Source organism: Petaurus breviceps, unplaced genomic scaffold (genome assembly GCF_028583685.1).
Source record: "Petaurus breviceps papuanus isolate PSGF00001 unplaced genomic scaffold, PetGlider_PUasm1.0 229, whole genome shotgun sequence".
Classification (NCBI taxonomy): Eukaryota; Metazoa; Chordata; class Mammalia; order Diprotodontia; family Petauridae; genus Petaurus; species Petaurus breviceps.
Genome location: NW_027185903.1, coordinates 22452376 through 22468848, shown reverse-complemented (window position 1 = coordinate 22468848; position 16473 = coordinate 22452376). Strand labels below are relative to the sequence as shown.

At 38.6% G+C, this 16473-nt stretch overlaps 1 protein-coding gene across 6 annotated transcripts in view; it reads left to right on the top strand.

The window, feature by feature from the left end:
• Window positions 1-342: 342 nt before the first annotated feature.
• PDE4D (phosphodiesterase 4D) overlaps window positions 343-16473 on the top strand; it is a 1918796-nt gene continuing 1902665 nt past the window's right edge. For 4 of the 6 annotated variants that reach the window (XM_069096357.1, XM_069096351.1, XM_069096355.1 and 1 more), the window contains exon 1: window positions 343-549. The gene's annotated coding sequence lies outside the window, so the exon portion shown is untranslated. Of the gene's footprint in view, window positions 554-16473 lie in introns of all 6 variants that reach the window. The other 2 variants (XM_069096352.1, XM_069096354.1) reach the window with 1 other exon arrangement.

Sequence of the window (16473 nt, the reverse complement as noted above, 5' to 3'; positions counted from 1 at the left end):
CTTTCTTTCTTTCTTTCTTTCTTTCTTTCTTTCTTTCTTTCTTTCTTCCTTCCCTCCATGATTTTTATTTTTCTTCCTCTGTGACTGCCTTTTGGTCTCCAGTAGTGGTTAGCTGGGGGTAGGATGGGCATCCCAAAGCCCAGGAGTCAGCTTCCTCCCAGGTGCTCAAGTGTTAGTGACGCAGGTCATCTGCCCTCCCTCCCTGAAGACAATGAAGTTAGGATTTCTCTTTGGCCTCCCTGCCAGAAATTGAGCCCAGATAAACAGATTATCGGGTGGGATATCTCCTCCATGTGGTTTTATTGCGGCACAGCTAGCTCCTCTGAGCCAGTTAGACTTGTTATAGGCAGCTAAGTGATTGGCTGAGGCTGGAGCTCAGTTTCATAAATTATGGCCCGGCACCCAGGAGTATGATTCCTATAAGTGGCAGGAACCTAGAGGGCCTGTTAGCTCCTGACTTTGTGCACATGTATTCTTAGTTGGGGACTAAACACTCACTGACTTGGATGTTTCTGTCTCAAATAGCTGACATAGTATCTTCAAGACTGTGTGAGTAATTCTGACTTTTTTTTTCAACTCAGTACATTAATTATGTGTCCTGAGCGGGAGTGCCTGTAATTAGAAATAGTGAACTAGCAGATGATTCGTTATCTGCTTCTAACTCCCCTTCTCCCAGGTTGTATTAGCTGCAGCATGAGTGGTAGAGTGACCAAAACCTAATAGAGTTAATGTAGTTCCGTGAGATTTAAGTCACTGTCAACTGTATTTTGGATATGTTTCTTAAACACATTTGTGAATGCTCGAACCCTGTTCTTAGGGAGAGTGGCAGGGCTGAAGCTATAGAACTGTTCCGAGTACCGGTATGAAATCAGAGGTAGAGGGAAAGAACCGTTTCTATCAGCAAAGGATTCTTTTGCTCCTTTGAAACAGTGAGCCAGCAGTATCCTTCAGGGAAACAGAACTAGGCAGGGAGGCTAAGCAGAATGCACTGAGAAATGCAAAATTATGAGAGCAAAAATGGAATGCTTTCCCCAATGTGACTATTTTTAAAGGTGATGAGGAGAACACTGTGGATGCCTTTAAAAATCATTTACATTTCTAACAGCCCTAAAGTTGCCTAAGTTGAATGCTAACCCACCAGCTTTGTTTTAAAAACTCTGTAAAAAGTATGTTAAACATATGCACACAGAACCAGATGCAGAAAAGAGAATGTGGCTGGGATTTGGAGCTTAAGCAGAAGAAATGAGAGTAACAGAACTGTTGCTGGGTTTGTGGGATGGCCGGGTGTAACTTCTGTTATTGTGCAGGTTCGTTCAAACCAACCCGAGAGCAGATTGAGACGAGAAATGAGCACCAAATCGGTGTTTTCATCACCCTGTCTCTAGCATGTGCTCACTGCACATCTACATTCATTCCTGAGAGCACCCTACATAATGCAAATGGACCAGTTCCTGCTTTTGACTTAACATTTCTTTCTCCTCTTTATTCACAAAAAAAAAGTATTTACAATTTTTTTTTGGGGGGGGGCAAGGAGTTTGAACTTGGAAATGAATGATTTCTGTTCTTATGGAATTCTGTGTAATCTGAGAACAGAGTTGAAGTGTTACGTTATTGCAACTTTTAGTTTTGTCAGTTTGTTTTTGTAAATTTTATTTTTCCTCCCCCTCTTCTAAGCTATAGAGACAGATGCATTTCTTATATATCTATCCATAAACATAAATCAGCTGAATAATTCTTGTGTAGGGGTGAGTGCTGAATAGGAATATTTCATAGCTGTAGGAACTAATGCCAAATTCCTATAAAGATAACTTCTTATGGAATTATAGATAGTTTAGGGGGTTTGTTGTTGTACTCACTTACTACCACAGAAATGTATTTATGGTTATTTAGCCATAGACAAATACTTATTTTGATTTTATGAAATGATGTTTATAGCAGCCTATGAATGTAATTTTATATTTTAAGTATTCCCTAGCTGTACTTTTCTTTAAGTAAATGTGATATGGGGAAACTGGGTGTAGCATGAATGAAAAATGAAGTTGGTGGCTATTTGCAAAAAATTTTTTAAATAGATCTGTTATTACATTAGTAATTCCAGGATGAGGAAACTGTCTTTACCAATGCAAAATCTCAGAGAAGTACCAAGAAATTAAGTGACTTGCCCTGAGTCCTACAAAGACTATGTGTCAGAGGCTATATTTGAACCCAACTTTTTCTAGTTGTAACATTGGCTGTATGTCCACTACCCCACACGATCTCTCTTTAAATAATAAGCCTTTCTAATGTGTTTTGATTTATTATATTGCAAAAGATTTCTTTCCTGAACATTTTTAGAGCATATTTAATGTGTGAAACGGGGTACACTGCCTTAAGAATGCAATCAATTGTTTAGTTGGTTAATAGTTCTATTTAAAATCGACATATAACTGTGTTACAATACATGCAATATAATATAATACATAACCAGTAGATGCATTATTGGAGGATAGTGATGGATTTAGAAAGATAGATTAAAAAAATAACTGTATATCTGTCTAGAAATTTAGATGGTGGGAAAAGGCAATGTGCTCTCAACTAATTTCTTTCTTTTGGGTTCTGCTTCTCATGTTTCCTTGTGGTTTACATAGGTATATCCTCTTGATACTCTCTCTTCCTGTCTCTCTTTCTCTCTTCCTCTCTTTCTCTCTCTCCTTCCCCCCTCCCTTCTTCCCTCCTCAGGTTGGCAACATATTCCTAGCTTGGCTATATCTGCTTGCTTGGGCAAAAAATCTTAGTCACTAATCAGCTGATAAACTGCCTGCCTATAGAGGTCTAGGACGTGCTTAAAACCTGAGTTGGCAGGCTTGGAGAGAGGGCATTTGAAGGATTTCTAGGCTGTTTCAGTGCTTTTCCTAAGACTTCCTTTCTTGGTGTTCTTCATAAATCTGAGGAAGCTGAGGTGAAAGGACTTGTCCAGGGTGCTACAGATAACAAATACTGGAAGTGGAATTTGAACTCCAGTCTTCTATATAGTGCTCTTTCCTTTGCAGAGCACTCAAAGGAAGAGAGAGGAGAACTGCTTGAAGAGGCAAGTGCATGAATGGGGAAGTGGAGGAGCTTTGAAGCAAAGGCAGTTTACCCTTTTTATCTCCAAACTATTTTTTGGTGACCTGTTTTTGGTCTGCCTCTATTGCTTGTGTGCATCACTGCTCTTTGTTTTCTGAGAAGCAATGGAATGTGAGAAATGGTGCCTTTGGGGTAATATTGGGCATATCTGCTCAAGGGAGAAAGGTTTGACAGTGGATGCTTCCAGAAGGAATTTGTTGCAGTATTGTGACCTTATTGAGTTTTCAGTTACATTCATTAGCTCATTAATCCAGCTCCAGGAAAGAGTTATTACTGCCTTAAAATATAGCACAACTTAAAATTTTATTCTGTTTTCCTGTGATTTCTTGAACTATTTGCTTTGATCAGTCTAACCTCCTGTAGGTTATCCAAAGTACTTGATTTTTACTAGGTCGCTACTGATTCACAAGAGGGGCACCATACTTTAGGACTATCAACCCTCTATGGTTGAACTTCAAACATATGAGTTTTCCCCAAGAGTTGCTGATCCAAATGAAGATACGAGGAAGAAATCAAGGTACAGTAGCAGTGGTGTAATGGCCATAGCCATTGGACCCATGGACTCCTTTGTCTTTACTTGGGAGGAGAAGGGACTAGATTTTGTGAATTCATTGGCTTAGAAAACTCTTAAACCAATGCAGATTCATTTCAACTCTGCAACTTCTCCTCTTGGAGAGTTTCTTGTGGGGTGCTGAGAGGTTGTGACCTGCTCAGGTTTACATGGGCAGTATGTGTTAGAGGCTGAATTTCACCCCAGGTCTTGCTGATTCTGAAGCCAGGCTTTCTGTTCACTATGCCACACTGCCTCAGTCATTCATAATGAATAGTAATTCCCATTTCTCTAGTCCTTCAAGTTTTCCAAAAGTGCTTTTCTCACAACTGCTCCATGTAGGTGGGACAAATATTAACCCAACTTTATGGATGAGGAAAATGAAGCTGTGAGGTATAAAGTGACTTGCATATTTAGGTCTTGTATATATATATATATGAGTATATTTTATATATGGCTTACATATATAGTCATAAGGGTCATAAGTAGTTGAGGCTGAATTTGAACCCAGGTCTCCTAAGACACATCTACATGCTGCTCACATATTCACCCAGAACAGTTTTATTGAGTTTTTCATCTGTTTGGACTTTAATCACCTAATCAGTCATGTTTAGGTATTCATATTTGGATGGTACATTAGTTATAATGCAGATTTGTCTGTCATGGTTGATGAAAAATGGGCTCTGACTTACGGTTCTGGATGGGGCATCTGTCCTTGTCCTCCATTCTTCAGCACATGTCCATGTTCTCCAAAACAAAACCACAAAGGACCCAGATCCTGAGGTCAGGCTGAGCATGAAACAGCCTCCTAGCTGTCTGACCTAATGGGACCTGAGATGTAGGCCCCCCCCAAAAAAAAACATACACACACACAAACACAAAACAAAAACAAAACCTGTACTTCCAAGGTACTAGGGAAAGAGAGAGGCTTATGTACCTTCCAGTCCCGGCTGGAGAAGAGCTTGAGTGTGCCTGGTATCAGGAAAATCATAAAAATGAAGAGGTTACCCATAAAGAGGGTTAGGGTTGCTCTGGAGACCCCAAAATACTAACACCCTGGGTCCTGCCAAATGAATTCAGCTCATCTTCTCTCAGCCAAATAAAAGTAAAGTTTATTAAAAGTTCGCTTGTATTGGACACAGAATAAGCCTGTGCTAGGTCATTCTATGGCGCTCTCCCACACATGGAGACAAGATGGGGTCTTATATACAGAAGGTTGTGGGAGGAATCTAGGGGTGGTCTAAAGGGAGGGTCTTCAGGAGGAGTTAATGAGGTCAATGAATGATTAAGGGTGGCAGGCCACCTGGAGACTACAGACAATGGTGTGCTAGGCCAGCTCAAGGGTAGATTGATATTTTGATAAGTTCAAGGATGGCAAGTCTAGCAACAGGTTTGGGCCCAGCCACAATATAAGGCTTATGGCCTCATGCAAATGCCTCATCAAATAGGATTATTTAATCAGAGTTCAAGGGGGGTTCCCACAGCCTTTACCTCAAAGATTCAAGGAGAACTCAAGGGGGCTCCCAGAGCCCATACCTCATCAATGGTTGTACTCCAAGGTGTATATTCACATTCACTTATTTCACAAGTACTTATGAAGTGTCTACTGTGTCTAAAGTACCATGCTGGGGAGAGAAGCCAGATGAAAACCAGTCTTTGTTTCAAAGAGTTCATGAGCTACTAGGAGAGGTGGGGATAAAAAAAACAAAATATAATTGGAGGAGGGAGAGACCTTTAACAACTATGGGGATAAAGACAAACTTCTCATAAGGGGTGGTGACTGAGATGAGTGGGGAAAGAAGTTAAAGAATGTAAGAGGCAATGGTGAGAAGGGAGTACTTTCCAGGAAGGGAGGATGGACTGGCAAAAAAATACAAAGCGGGGTTGGTGGAATGCAGAGTTAAAAGATTGCCAAAAGGGTGAGAAATGAGTGGGAGGTGAGGGAGTAGAACCAAAAAGTGCCCCACCTCTCCCTTTTTAGAAGTTTGTGAAAATGAGGAAAGATGGAGGAAGATAGTTTGAGGGTATAGAAAGGTCAGGTGAAGGAATATTTTTTTAAAGAGGGGGAGACATTGGCATATTTGTAGACAGCAAGGGAAAATGCAGTAGATGAAGAGAGACTGAAGATGAGATGATCAAAGGGGCAAGTTCTGGGAACAGAAATGAAGGAGTAGAGTTAAAGGCATTACCTCAATTGACTTGAAAACTAGGACTTCCTTTGATTTTTGAAGTCCTAATAGTAAGAAATTCTATTATTCCTCATCACTGTCTTTATGTTCTCATTGCCCATCTGCTAATGGAACATAGTATTTAGAAATTAATGGGGCATTTGTTGGGCCAACTAGGTGGCACAGTGGATAAAGTGCCAGGCCTAGAGTCAGGAAGATCTGAGTTCAAATTTGACCTCAGACACTTATTAGCTATGTAACCCTGGGCAAGTCACTTAACCCAGTTTGCCTCAGTTTCCTCATTGGTAAAATTAACTGAAATGGAAGGAAATGGCAAACCACTCCAGTATCTTTGCCAAGAAAACCCTAAATGGAGTCATGAAGAGTTGGTCACAACTGAACAACAATAGATCAATCCCCTTATTTGACAGATGAGAAAACAGGCTCAGAAAAGTTAAATAACTTGAGATGGACATGACTGAACAACAACATCAACAAAATTTAGAAATGAAAGAAGACTTGTAGAGTATAGATCAGGAGTTGGTGGGGCCTTGGGGTCATTTAGTACAGACCCTCTCATTTTATAGATTAAGTGAAGCGATTTATGAAAGGTCATGCAATAAGTCAGAGATCCAAGAGTCGACTGACTCTGGAGCCAGGATTCTCTCTCCCCAGAATCATCTTGAATCTGTTTCTGTGGTAAACACTCATTTCTGGAGACTTCTGTTCTTGACAAGTCTCTTCTCCTTGGCGAGATGATCATCCCAGGAAGCAAACCTATAGTCAAAAGTATTTTGTAGAATGTTTTGGAAAGTTAATGCAATAGTTTTGCGTCACAGCTAATGAACTAGATCTGTTTTGGAACATGATGGTGTTTCCTGGAATATTGGCCCCAGCTGTGTCCTACTTTTCAGCTGCTGGGCCATCTTGCATCCAGTTGTTCTGAGATTGATTGTGCCAGGAGTGTGGGTTCTTAGAGAATTAGAGGCACTGGAAAGAAACAGATGTGATGGATTATTGTCTAGGGCCCCAGCTTGTCTTTTCTGAACCTTTGGTGACTTTTTCCAGTAACATTGAAATCATAATGATAGGCTCATGGACCAGGTACGTGGTAATGTGCTTAACAAATATTTGAATGTTAACAAGTTAACTGCTACAATTTTTTTTGTACATGTGGCTCCTTTTCCCATTGTTATGATCTCTTGGGGATACAGCCCTAGAAGCAGTATTGCTGGGTCAAAGAGTATGCACATATATATTGCTTTTTGGAGGGGGGAAGGCAGGGCAATTAGGGTTAAGTGACTTGCCCAAGGTCACATGGCTAGTAAGAGGCCAGATTTGAACTCAGTTACTCCTGATTACAGGACTGGTGCTCTATTCACTGCACCACCCAAGCACTTCAATTGCTTCTCTTTTAATCTTAGTTTTATTAGATTTGTTTCCATTAAAAACATTTAATTTTATGTAATCCAAATTTGAACAGCTAGGTGGCGCTGTGGAAAGAGTGCCAGAGCTGATGTCAAAAAGATTTCTCTTCCCGAGTTCGAACTTGACCTCAGAAACTGATTAGCTGCACTACACTGGGCAAGTCACTTAGTCCTGTGTTGTTTTTTTAAATTATTTTTCTTTCTTTTATTCTTTTCCAATTTTATTTTATACTTGGATGCCAGAACACAAATACAGAATAGGGAAAAGAAACAAAAATGTATCATAAACTTAAGTAGTAGAACTTAAATACAAATAAGAAAGAAAAAAAAAGCATGCTATGTGCATAGCAGAACATAAGAGAGGATTCAACATATGTAACAACACATTTTCATTTCCAGAAAGCCTGTATGATAAATGATACACCTTGTACTGAGAATTGTCCATCTTTTCTTTGCTTCTTTTTAAGTTTTCTTTTGTTCTCTGCTTTTTTTTTACTTTGTTCTTTTTTCCCCCTCCCCCCACTTCCCCAGAAGGCTACAATAAAGTTTAGATATGTTTCCCTATAGCTATAGATACACATACATATATAGACATGTACTTTCCCAAACATATTCTACTCCTGGTCTTTGTTTTTATATTTGTGCATATCTCTTATTTCTCATCTCTCCTGCCTCCTCTACTTTACTTCTACCCACTACCTTTCCCTCCTATTGCTTACCTCCCCCCCTCCAAGAATACATCCCCCCCTCCAAGGATCCCTCCCCTATCCTCCCATTCCCATAAATCTAAGCACCCTTCTATACCCCCCTTTTACCTATTCCCTCACTCTCCCCTCTAAAGATCTCTCCCTTGTCCTCTCCGCCCCCATGCCCCTACCGTTTTATTTCTTCTAAATTTAGAAGACTTTTATACTTTTCTAAATACATATGTATTGTTCTGTCTTAAACCCATTCCCAATGAAGGTAGGTTACCAAAACTACCAGCCTCTACACCCATCGAATTCCTCAGTATTGATTCTTCCTCTTACACTTCATTGGTATAAAAGTTACACTTTTTAGCTGTTCCTAATTGGTTTTACTTTTAAAATTCATATCATACTCATGTTTACCCCAATCTTTCTTATGAGCTACCCAATTATTAATAAGAATCTTAGACATACATTTTACATTATATGTACATACATATATATATATATATATATATATATAGTAAACAGTCTGTATTTATGAATACCTTATAATTAGTCTTTGGTATGTACTGAATCATAGGCTGTTAGGTACATTTCCTTCCATATGTTGTGTTTCATTGATCTCTATTTTTAACTAGTTCCAAATCATTTTGAGAATGCTTTGTAGTATAGTTTGAGATATAGTACTGCCAGGATACTTTCCTTTCCACTTAAAAATAATTATTTCCCTAGAGCTTATTAACCATTTCTTGGGCCTCCATATGATTTTTATTATTTTTTCTCAGTTCTATAAATAATCCTTTGGTAGTCTGGCATGACACTGAATAATTTAGATAGTATCTCCATTTTCATTATATTAATTAATCCTACCTTCTTTTTATAGCAGTTCTTTTTGTGGTGGCAAACAAAATGGAAATTAAGGGATGCTTATTAATGAGGAATGGTTGAAGAAGTTGTTTTACATCAGAGGTGTCAAACTCATGGTCACTGTTCCCAATTGGCTGCAAAACTCCTCAGTGTGGACTGAGCCAGATTAAATGTAATAGGGAAATGTCTAACAAAATAAGCAAAAATGCAATATAACATAATGTTAAATTGTGATTTTCTAAGTCACTATATAGCCACTATATAGTGGGATCTGTTTGTATTTTAATTTAACAAAATTCTGATGAAATATTTTATGCTATAAGAAATGAGGAAATATTATTTCAAAGCAACATAGAATGACTTCAATGAACTGATGTAAAGTAAGGAGAACCAGAATAATTCACCTTATAACATCAATATAAAAATGTGAAAAATTTTGAAGAGTTTCATAAATTGACAGATGAAATAAGCGAAACAAGGGGAATGTTTTATATAACAACAACAGCACTGTAAAGACAAACAACTTTGAAAGCTGTGAGGACCATGGTCAATGCAATGACTGTCCATGATTCTGAGGGACTGGTGAGAAAATACAGAGGGGTGATGGATTTTAGGGATGGAATGAGATGAATATATATGTATAATATTTCTATACATATATTACATGTACACGTATATACATATGCACATAAACACACATATATTTATATATGTATACACACATATACACCCATATATTTATGTATAGCCATTGAGGAAATTTCTTTTGCTTGACCATATCTATTTATTATAAGATACTTGCTTTTCTTCTTTCTTCTTCCTCTCATGAGGTAGGAGGGAGAGAAAATAAATTTCAATTAAGGAATGCAACCAGGGGCTCAAGCCTAGTTGCTAAGACTTCCTCACTGGTAGAGAATGATTATCCCAAATTCTGAACCTGTGTGGACATAAGGACAAGATTCTGGCTTCCAGCTTCAAGAGAGAATAAACATGGCTCCAGATCATCTTCAGGTAGAGGTCTCTGAAGGAAGAGAGAGACTCTGGGAAGAAGCCAACATGTAGAAGAATCAGTACCTCTGTCATGTCCCTATCCCCAGCTTCCCCTACAAGGGACTTAATGGGAATTTTTCCTTAGGTTAGATCTAGGACTCTCTCTTGGCTAACTTGAGAGGTCCCACTCCCAGTGGGAAAGCTCATTCACTGTGTTTTGTTTGGTATATTTACATCTGTATAACTTCTATGATTTCATTTTGCTATTAGCTTGGATAATGGATTTAGTTTAAATTCACTATGGTCTTTGTATTACTGATATTTGGTGACAAGGATGTCAAGCTTTTGGATATATAGCTTGGGATATAAAGCACTCCTTCCCCATTCAGGGATAATGATCAGGAATGTAGCTTGAATCTAAAATTTCCCTTAGCTTAGACTAACAACTTTTAGAGGGGTCTATAATTATAATTTTAGCTTGATACCTGCTCTCTGAGGAGAGGAAAGTGACCAGTCTCATGGCGCCTATGTCTGGCTCCTCTACATGTTGTATTTATCCCAGAGTCTCTTTCTGTATCTCCAGGGACTTCTCCCTGAAGAGAATCTAGAATCAGGGGTCTTCTCTCTTGAAACTGGAAGCCATAAGACCAAGGATCTGTCTTCTCCCAAGTTCTTGTCAACTTTACCCATCACGTAGGTTTGGAGTATTTGAGATTTAATCTCTACCAAGATGGAGGTTTTCTACAACTGGACTTGAGTCCCTGGTTATACTGAAAATAATAGAAAGATGGGAGAGGTACTGTAAATATGAAATATCTCATATACTTTCAGATGAGGTCATTGTATTCTTGGTTTTACTTATTTGTTGTACTCCAAAACAAGAGACCTCTCATGGAATGGTGGTAGTGTGCAGTTGTTGGTAATATTAGAGAAAACCAGTGAAATAAAACAACAATAAATAGAGGGGGAAGATTTTGTGGGAAGATCATAAGTTTCATTTTGGACATGCTGAATTTGACATGCTAATGGGACATCTAGAAGGAAGTAGATAGCCAGGAAGAACTTGAACCTATAGGACTGGAATTCCGAGGAGAGATAAGGGCTAGGAATAGCATTTTGGGGGATCATTTTCATAGAGGCAATAATTAGAACCATGAGTGTAAACTAGTAAAGTGAGAATATATATGTATGTATGATATTATAGAATAATATTTTATGTAACTCCAAACATAATATATATTATGTAACATATTTTATATAACTCATAATATAATATATAAAACATGTATATATGCATGCAAATATGTATTGTATATGGGTGTACACACACACGCGAATACACACATAAAACCAGGACACAGCCCTGAGTGGTGTTCGTATGTTAGGGGTAGAAAGTGGAACAAGAATTAGCAAAAAAACCAAAATTTAAAAAAAACACCAAAAAAAACTGACAAAGGAAGAGCTAAGAGAAGTAGCTAACCCATGGGCGCAAATGACAGAATATGAAGAAGGAAGGTGATGCTCAAAAAATTGTATTTGGTAAGAAGAAGAGCGACTTTGGAGAAAATGGTTTCAGCCTTGTTAAGCATACAAGCCAGATTGGAGGGGATGAATGAATGAGTGGCTGGTAAGAAAGTGGAGGCATAACTTTCTAGGAATTTGAATGTGAAGAAGAAGAGGGAGTAAAGACAGCATGCTCAAGGGAGGTGTGTGAAAATATGAAAGGAACTATACATTTTTATTTTTCCAGTCCTATAACATGCAGGCAGTGATTTCCTCTTTCACCAGGTCATATATTGATGCCCTGGATCTTGAAAGAAATAGTCCCAAATTGCACAGAGGGATAGATGGGACAAGGGAACTTTAAAGGGTAGCGACTTCCAGAGCTCTTTTGTGACCATATGGGTAGGATGGATTGCCATCCTGTACTGCCAGATGGAGCCCATGAAACTGACTCCACTTTGTACTAGGGACAGATACTCAATTTAAAAGATAACAGTAATGATGTGTTCTTGATCATTGGCAAACAGTTGTGAAGCAGAGAATTATGTTACAAGGAGGGCATCCATAGCAGGTTTTCTTGTTTGGCACTGGGTTAGAGCTAGATGCAGGGAGGCAAATGTTTCTGCCCAAGACTTTGGAGTATTCCTTGTAGTTAAACAATGGGTCTTAGGATAAGATGCACTGGAGGAGTTTGGCTATCAGTTTGGCTTTTGGCTACCATCTACAGAAAAAGGTGATGAATGTCACCTACCGGCAACCGTGGAGAGCTATAAGAGGATTGGCAATAGACTGCTATCTGCCATTTGCAGAAGAGGATGTCATCTATTATCTGGCAAGAATTGTAAGCAAAGTAATACTGTGCAGGAACTGTGATATGGACAGTAATAAGGAATTTTGCCAGAGTTGTGGAAAACCCCAGTGGAAGGCACTTATTGAGGAACCACTTCAGAGGCAACATCTGCTGTGAGTCCTATCTAGGGCATTTACCATAAATGACTGAGGCTATCTGTACCTCTTGGGAAGGGCTCTTCATGGGTGGGTTTTGTTATTTTCCAAGAAATCTGTAGGGAGCCCTATATATCTTCCTTTGCCAGTAAATGAGCCAGTTAATTCTTTGAGCTTTGTGAATCACATACTTGTAAGGGGAATTGGTGTTAACATACTAGGTAGTGGTAGATAGTGAATTTTCTATAAGATTAGGGTAAGAATAAGAGAAATGAGAAATCTCTCGAAGTATATCTGGAGGCATTTGTGTCATGTAAAAGACCTTGACATGAGGTTATATTATGACAAGGGAGACCTGAGTTTCTAGGCAGACAAGGAGCTGTTAGGAAAAGATTATATGACTGAGAGGTAGAGAGGACAAGATTAGAGGAGCAAGTTCTGAAAGGATAGGAAGAGATATGATCAAGGATACAGGTAGAATGATTAGTATTGTTGAGGAGGAGAACTCCTTCATACTCTGAGACAGAAAGGAAAGAGGAGAGGATAGAAAAAAGATGCAGAGGATTTTTGAGAGGAGGAAATTAGATCTTGCAGTGAATATGCTCTATCTTTTTTTTAAGTTAGAAGCAAGGTCGTTTGCTTAGGGAAAGTGAATGATGGTACAATGGACGTCTTGAGAAGGGTTGAGAAGGTTGGAATAGTTGATGTGGTGACTATGATGTGGAGTTAATGGGAAAATTATATAATAATTGTAAGGTTGCTTTGTAGCAGTGACAGTCCAGTTGAGTAAGAAAGAATAAATCTTTAATAGATAAAATCTCTGTTTTATGCTTTTTTTCAGCAGTACCCAGTTAATTGCAAGAAGGGCTGTAGATACAGAGAAGACATAGAGGAAGCTACCTATTGCTGAGAATTTGGAAGGTTAGGAAATCTGGAAACACAAAGAGGCAAGGATTCAAGAGAAAAGGAATATCAAGAGAACTGAACACTGAGTGAAGCCTGGATAAAGAAGAATGTGAAGTCAGAACAGGGGTAATGAATTTCAAGAAAACATTGACTTCAAGAGACTATAGATCACATGAGACAAGATAGAGGAAGAATGATGGACTGGGAGAGGTGCAAGGACAGGATATTGTAGTTGAAGAAGGAAATTTCAGGGTTCAGGATCTTGGGATTAGAATAAGTTTGAGGCATAATAATAGTTAAGGTGTGACCAACCTAGTGGGAGGAGCAAAGAGTGAAGATGGAGTGGAATATGAGTTGAGGTAATTGAGGAATTATGGGGTCCAGTTGTTGGAAGTTTGTACTCATTACTGAGGATGATGGTAGGAAATAGTGTGGACATGAAGAAAGTGAGTCAAGTATTGAAGCAATTGAAGGTGGAAGAGTGTCCTGGAGCTTGTGATTATAATGATGAAAATCGTTATAGTATTGGAAGATACAGTAGTATCAAGGTTTTAAGGACCTTGGATATCATCTTGTCCAATTGCCTCTATTTACAGAAGAAGACCTGAGACTCAGAAGATTTAAGTGACTTGCCCAAAGCTAGAGAACAGTGTTCTTAGATGAACAGACATCAACATAGACTATTATCTTTTCTTAGGAAAGTTTAATTGATTCAAGCCAATTGTTGTAGTAAAAATTATTCAATCTAAAAGCATTTAAGTGTGGGTGTCAGGCCTTAGGGATGCAAAGATATAAATAAAATAGTCTTTGCTTACAAAGATTTTACTTACATTCTATGGATGGAGACAAAACGCATAGAAGTATGTAAAAATATATATAAATATAATGTCATACTTTGGGAAAGCACTGACAACTGGTGGTGAGGGGTGAGTAAAGGCATTGCAGAGGGACTAATACTTGGATTAACCTTTGAAGGGAACTATGGAGTGAGAGGTGAGGTGAGGTGAGAGTGTGTTCCAGGCATAGGGTTCAGCAGAGATGGGAGAAGAGCTGTATGAGTAAAAGCAGGAAGGACAGTTTGGATGAACCAGAATGCTGAGGAAGGGAAATCATGAATAATGAAGTTAGGTTGAGTCAGATTGCAAGAGACTTTAAATGCCAGAGAAATTTGTATTAGATCCTGGAGGCATTAGGAAGGCACAGAAAGCTTGAGTAGGGGACTGACAAGATTCCATCTTTGCTTTATGAGCTCTAGAGGTGGTGTGAAGGATAGACTGGAAAGGGTAGAGAATTGAGAAAGGACAACCAATTGGGTGCCTATTACAGTAGTCAAAGGCGAGAAGAAATACAGGTCTGAACTAGAGCGAGTGGAGAGAAAAGACGGGAGGTGAAAGATATTAAGGAAACAGAAATTAGCAGCTTAATTGGGTATGTGGGGTAAGGGAGAAGGAGGAGTGGAGGGTGATACTTGGATTGTGGGCCCATGTGACTGGGAGGATAGTGATGCCTTCAGCAGAGACAGGAAGGTCTGGGAGATAAATCAAGTTAAAAAAAATATTTTTTGGGGGGGGGAAGGTAGATAATGAGTTAGGTTTTAGGCATGTTAAGTTTGAAATTCCTAGAGGACATCCAGCTGGAAATGTCTGATAGAGAGCCAGTGATGCAGTCCTGGGGTTCTTTCTATTTTAGGGTGGATATATAACTTTGGGAGAAAACCTAAAGAGTCAGCAAAAATTTGATTTCCCTGCCAAGTGGAGAGAGATGGTAGCCAAAGGCAACACCAGCTTAGAACATAAACTCGTTTGCAGATCTGTCTGGAGGAGTATGGTGAAAGATTATCAGCAATATCATCTTGTAAAACTGTGAGATGCAGTGGAGGGAAAAATCAAGTTTATAGAAAGCTTAGTGAGAAGCCTTAGCCAGAGCCTCCAGAGGACATTTAAGGATGAAACTAAGTGGAGGACAATGTGCAAACCAAAAATGGAAAAGTTTTGTCAAGATGTCTGTAACAAGCCCTTTTCTCCACCAGTGACAGTGGACACACCACATTTAGACTCTAATGTCACAGTCTCCAATATGCTATATTAGGAAGTGGAAAGGGCACTAAAAAAAAAAAAAAACAGCACACACAGAACCCAAAGATCGGCAGAGTGGCTGAACTGGAGTAAATGCACACAAAGGAGGTATGTGCTTGAGGGAACAATTTTCAAGATATCTAAAAGATAAGAGGATACAAATCAACAAATCACTTGGAAAAAATCACAGACTTTTATGTTACAAAAAAAGACCAAGGAAATATAAATCCTACTAATGCAGAAATACTTGCATTTTTATCTCTATGAAATTTTTATGAGAATAATCTTTACATGTATTGAGGCTACCTTTAAGTAAGATTTGAGGAAGGAACAGGTGGGTTTTCTTAAAAAAATTCTTTTTACTCTCTCTTTCTATTTTGCTCCTTAAGAACTCTTCCCTTGTTCCAGTAGAATCATAGGATCACAAGTTTAGAGTTAGGAGAAAACTTAGAGGTTGAATCTAATATGTTCATCTTACAAATGAGAAAATTGAGTCCCAGAGAGGTCAAGTGACTTGCCCAAAGTCACATAGCTAGTAATTTTCTGAGTCAGGATTCAAAGCTAGGTTGTCCTGAATCCAAGTCCTACAATCTATCCACTACGTTGCATTGATTCTCTTTTGTAACAAAGAAATATAGTTAAATTTTTAAAAAATCAGCACATCCATCATGTTTGACAACATATTCCTTATTTGACACCTATGTGCCACAAGATTCCTTGTAAAATGTGATAATAACTCTTCTATCATCCTCTAATTAATATAATTTGAGAAATAAAATAGCTACAGTATCTACCATGGTCATTGAGGACATCTAGTATAGAATCTAAATGGAAAAGGTAATACATGCTAAGGTCCTACAGATGCTCCCATTTGTGTGTGGTATTGTGCAGATTGAACCAAGTTTTGAAACACTGAGGAGCTCCTTAATGAGAACTGTAATCCCTTTGAAGTGTTCAGGATCAATATCAACAGAGTACAAACCAAGTGGATGAAGCACTATTGTATTGACTAAGATATTCAGTAAGATAGACAAACCATGGAGCTTATCCTTCCCTCTCTCTCTCTCTCTGTCTCTCTCCCCATATATATGTGCGTATATATACGTATATGTGTATATACATATACATATAAGCATACATACATGCATACATATATGGAGAAAGAGAGAGACAGAGAGAGACAGAGACAGAGAGACAGAGACAGAGAGAATAGATAAGTAATCAGATCCTTAACTGAACAGGAAGAGG